Raw genomic sequence first — 5,815 nt, 5'->3', positions numbered from 1 at the left:
AAGTAAAAAGAGAACGTAAAATACTGTTATACAATAAACACGTTCAGGCAGAAGTGTAATCAAAACGAAGGAATTTCTCACAAGATTGGCATCTGACCTCTTAAGAAAACCCTCAACCAATTATTAGTCAGATAACAGTACTTAAATCATTTATTTATGACAACAATACGCAAAGAGACTGTTTTCAGGCAGACTCCTGAAAATTGACAGAGTCATACCATACACAGAAACTCTTCCTCCAAATAGCAAGATGTAATTTACTCTGACTCTTCAGCTCCTGAAACCCATGTCCCACCTTTTTTAAAAATAAAAAACCTGGCAATTAGGGATAAATGCTCCTAAGGACATGTAAAGTGAAGGGAATGCTTTCCAAGTCCTTTGCTTCATTTTCAACCTGCCTGCCTTTGATTATAATAGTCCAAGGATGCCTGAGAAACAGTCTAGGCTAATAGAGGAAGTAGCCATTCAAATGTGGAAGACAAGTTTTAGCCTCTTCTCTGGGCTTGCATTTTGTCTGCCAGCACTGGGAGACGAGCTCACACACATACAGCCTCACCAAATGCACTGTGAAGAATGGCACTCTTATCCAGGGACTGCCTTAACAAACACTAAGGAGCAGTACGGTGTGCTTGCATTTACAGTACAACGTTTTTATAGCATAGGCATATATGACAAATGCAGTCACCAACCTATTACTATGCAATACTCCTGTGTCAGCAACTATGAAGGCATGCATTATAGGTAACGTTCTAAGTAACGCTCTAAGTCAGAATTTTGCTGGTCTGATACATGGCAACCCTAGAATTGCATCTCTAGAATGACTACTTCATGTGCCCTCTCTTCACCTTGTTCTGAATTTAAAACAAGAAGTACATATGAAGCACAGAAAACACTCTGGCAGGAAAGTTTTACAAATACATTCTGTGGATGTCTGCAAGGCTGATGTAAGCATGAACAGATGTATGATATAATTATTTGGACCATGTCATAAAAAACAAACTGTTTCTACATTAAGTACATGTTGTACCTTACAGTACAAGGTAGCGTCCCCCTAATCCAGGTGGAAAAAAGCAACATGAAGTGCTTACATATATATCTTAATATGAAAAATACTTTTTTTCAACGCCAAGTATCAGTTAGTATAGGCTTGAAAATAATTACAGGACTAGTCACTGTATAGCAGGTAGGAATTGCCTTCAAGCGAGCAAACAGGAAAAGTCTTACAAAAATGGGTTCCTTTTTTCCTCTTAAGCCCACAAATTATAAACACAGGACGTATGTACCAGTAAATTTGGTGGTTATATTTAGAAGGCTGAATTACTATGCGAGTGTTTGTTAAAGATGGGGTATTAAATGTGGGTTAAAGTGATTTATATTGTTGGTGTATATTCTAAACTGTGTTCTTATTAGAAGTATGAAAAAAGTTAGGCTTTTAGGCACAAAGGAATTTATGAAAAGTTTTGTCCATATTAACTGCTGAAACAGACATGATGCAGTCTACATACCCACCCACATAAGAAGTTGACATACACTTGTGATTAATTTCAATGCATTTACCACATTTGTGATTAATTTCAATGCATTTACCACATTTGTCTATTTACTTAATTTATACTCCACCTTTCTCCCCAGTGGGGACCCAAAGCAGCTTATATCGTTCTTCTCTACTCCAAGTTACCTCACAGGGTTGTCAGTTTAGTTGGAAGTATGCAACTGGCCCGCAATCACCCAGCAAACTTCCTGTGGCAGTGTAACGATTCAAACATGGGTCTCCCAGATCCTACTCGACCCAGTAACACATGTGCATAGCGTTAACTCGCCAGTGACCAGCAACTCAGATGGGTGTGTTGTTGGTAACCATATGGGCCAATATATATTGCAACTGTATTTAAATATGATGGAATGTTTGCAGAATACTTACACAGGTGCAGAGGCACATCACGTATATTTGAACACCTGCCAGGGATGTCTTTAAAATTATGATTTAGAGCCACATATGCAAAATGCTTTTATTGAAGTAGGAGTTGTGCCATCTTTTAATGACACAATAATTAAGGAGTAGATTGGAAAGTTATTTTCCATCAGTCAGGCTAACTACTATATGATTTTTTAGTCATCCACAAATTATGCAAAACAATACATTAATGTCTCAGCAGAGTAAGTTCAGAATTAGAACAGTATATTAATTTAATTATCTAGCAAATTGGATTAGTTAATTTCACTCCTTCCAAATTCAAGTACCACTGACCTTTTTGGAACTATGAAGGAAAAATAATAGGATTTACGATGCACTCAAATTAGTATGAAACCACAACATGCTGAAGGTGCAGAAAAATCCTGCTTTTACAGTGCAATTCTAAAAACAATTTCCTGAAAGTAAGCCCCACTGAACAGACCTGAGCAGGATTCTGAGTAGACCTGTTCTCTTAGTGCCATACAATCCCTATGGCAGACTGTTAAGGAGTCCATCTTCTTTGGAGAAGCTGCTATAACATCCTTAAGAAAAGGTTCTGGCACGATCAGTCAGGAGCACTTTGCAGTTATTGCTTTGTTGCTGATTGTCACTTATGTTTTTTTTAAAAAAAACCTTCTTTACTCAGTTCAGTCAGCCTCAAAGCAAAGCGGTCTGGTGTGCAGCAAAAGCTTCTCATTGTTATACTCAGTGCCAACAGGTCACCTTATGCTGGGAACAAAATAACACGAATACACTACTGACTATTGCACTGAATAAAAACAATAACAACTTATCTTGAACTAATTTGGTCTCCCAACTCTATAAGCCGTTATGCACATACTGCAGTTTTACAGAAGTACTCAGAATAACCTTCTGCAGGTGCCACCCACTGAATACTAATACTCTGGAAAGGAAATCCAGAAGAAGTTAATGGGGTGTGTGACAAACCCACAGATATAGAGCAGAGCCAATTTATTGTGAAGAATTAGGACTAGGTTACACTACACTATCACATCACATGAATACATGAAGCTGCCTTAGACTGAATCAGACCCTTGGTCCATCAAAGTCAGTATTGTCTTCTCAGACCAGCAGCGGCTCTCCAGGGTCTCTCAGGCAGGGGTCTTTCCCATCATCTACTTGCCTTTAACTGGAGATGCCGAGGATTGAACCTGGGACCCTCTGCATGCCAAGCAGATGCTCTACCACTTAGCCACAGCCCCTCCCCTAAGCAATTCTGGTTAATTAATCTGTAGCTGGTCAGGAAGCATTACAAACAAACATAGAGGTGTATTACTTTAAGTATGAAACTATGTCAAGGAAATCCTACGCAGTCCTCAAAAGCCAAAATAGTTATACGGTTCAAGGGTGGTTTCTTTAATTAAAAGAAATAAGCACACCTATTGAAAGCAAAATTCTGATATGCTCGGAGAACCACTGCTGTGCAAATCTGACTACTGTCACTCACAACCTAACAGCACCTTTGTTGTACAGGGCACATGCCATATTATCCAAAGATAATTGTAAACCCAGGCAAGGCAGCGACAATCGACAATTCCGTGAACAGGAGTTAGACTCTTTCCTTTAATCTGACAATCTCATTCAATACTGCTAATGGCCTCCTCCTCCTCCGCGCATCCGAAGCCCCAACACTCTCAAGGGAAAAGATCTTTATCTCGTCCATTGGGATTCTGACTCTGCCTCCTCTCACAAAAGCTCCGCGGTGTTAGCCCGGGACTGCCCCTTGGTACAGCCCGCGTAATGAAGGATGTGCTGCCGCCCTTCCAGAGCAATGGTCAGAAGGGGGAGAGGGCGGTGGTAAGCTCGGGAGGTGGTAAACTCTCCTTCTGTGGAGGTTTTTAAGAAGAGGTTAGATGGCCATCTGTCGGCAATGCTGATTCAATGACCTTAAGCAGATGATGAGAGGGAGGGCATATTGGCCATCTTCTGGTCACTGGGGATGTGTGTGGGGAGGTAGTTGCGAATTCCCTGCATTGTGCAGGGGGTTGGACTAGATGGTGGTCCCTTCCAACTCTATAATTCTAGGACGGTATACACAGTGCCATATGGATGGCCCAGGCTAGCCTGATCTCAGAAGCTAAGCAGGGTCGGCCCTGGTGAGTATTTGGATGGGAGACCGCCAAGGAATACCGGGGTTGGTGTGCAGAGGAAGGCACTGGCAAACCACCTCTGTTAGTCTCTTGCCATGAAAACCCCAAAAAGGGGGTCGCCATAAATCGGCTGCGACTTCACGGCACTTTACACACATACAGAGTGCAGGGTGGAATATTTTTGGTTGTGGAGGGCCAAGAGCCGCCGCCGAGGCACCCCACACTCCCCTCCCCTGTAGTAGAAAAGGGCAAGAGTCCAGTAGCACCTTAAAGACTAACAAAAATATTTTCTGGTAGGGTGTGAGCTTTCAGCTCACTTCTTCAGATACAGCTAGAATGAGAATCCATCTGTCTTTAAGTAGAGGAGAGTGAATTCAGACAAGCATTAGTATGTATTGTCTGAATTCACTCTCCTCTACTTAAAGACAGATGGATTCACATTCTAGCTGTATCTGAAGAAGTGAGCTGAAAGCTCCTACCCTACCAGAAAATATTCTTGTTAGTCTTTAAGGTGCTACTGGACTCTTGCCCTTTTCTACTACTGCAGGCAGACTTAACACGGCTACCCACTGTGAATTATCCCCTCCCCTGAACAGACTAAAACCGGCGCCGTGGTTTCAGGTGATTTTACCCTCGGGCAATGGGCGAGGAAAGGAAGGACTCTATCCCGACGAGGAAAGGTGGAGAGCGCCGCCGCCGCCCAGGAACCGGCATCCTCGGAGGAAAGGAGGAGAAACTCGCCCCTCGCCCCTTACCATCGTCCAGAGTGCGCGACCTCTACGCAAGGGCGCCGCGGAGGTGCCCAGGCCCCGGCCGGCCTCTGACGCGCCGACGCTCCCCCAGAAAGAGGAAGCCGCCGCTCGGCCGGCCGACCCGTCAAAGGCCCCCTCCTGCCGTCAAAGGGGCTGTCTACATCGCGCCTGACAAATTCAGCCCTCACCCCGCAAGAAATCGCGCTCATGAGCTCCCGGCAAGGTTCGCAGCGACGTTCACAGCCCCCTGAGGGGCATCACCTACCCCGTCCAGCTACCGGCCGACCAGCGCCCAACTCCTCCCCGTCACCCTCGTCTGCCGCAGACTGAAGCAAACGCTCGCGCGGTTGCAAAGACACCCGGCTCGCCACAGCACGGCCGGTGCCATCGCCCGATCGCGCAGCCAATGGCGAGCGCCCGGCGCGCCCAGTTGGGCGCGCGTCATCGGCTCCGTCGCCGTAGCAACCGGCGAGGAAAGCTGCGAAGCGCCCGACTGATCAGGAGGGGGCAACGCGCCATCTCGCCACGGGGACACCAGCCAATGAGTCGCCCTGCAGATCAGCTCGTGTCTCCTGAGTGGTCCGCAGCCTCCTGGTTTATTTGCATTCCGGCTTCCGCGGCCCAATTGGGTTTGTGCTCGGCAGCGGGAGAGAAGAAAGCTCGGGAGACTGAATTTCCATTTGTAAAGCAGCGATTCCTCCTACGCTTTGCTTTGTGGGTCCCGCACTTCTCCGGCTGAGCAGGCTGCTAGTTTTTCTGCAGCAAGCACAATTTTAGTAGTTTTCAGTAGTTTTTCTGCGCTTTTGACGATGCATGGCGAACAGGAATGCAGTCCAGCCTGTTGAATTTCTGCCTGCCTTGTACCATTTGAAGCCACAGGAACACTGCCAGAAGTAAAGGCTGCAAACGTACAATTAACACTCATAACTGGACCACCGTTTACATTGTTGCTGTCGTCAATCGCGCCCAACTTTTCAGGCGTAGGTGCTAGGAAACCA

The sequence above is a fragment of the Euleptes europaea genome, chromosome 4 (assembly GCF_029931775.1).
Source record: "Euleptes europaea isolate rEulEur1 chromosome 4, rEulEur1.hap1, whole genome shotgun sequence".
In the NCBI taxonomy this organism is placed as follows: Eukaryota; Metazoa; Chordata; class Lepidosauria; order Squamata; family Sphaerodactylidae; genus Euleptes; species Euleptes europaea.
The sequence above is the reverse complement of the archived record's forward strand: the minus strand, read 5'-3'. Positions refer to the sequence as shown.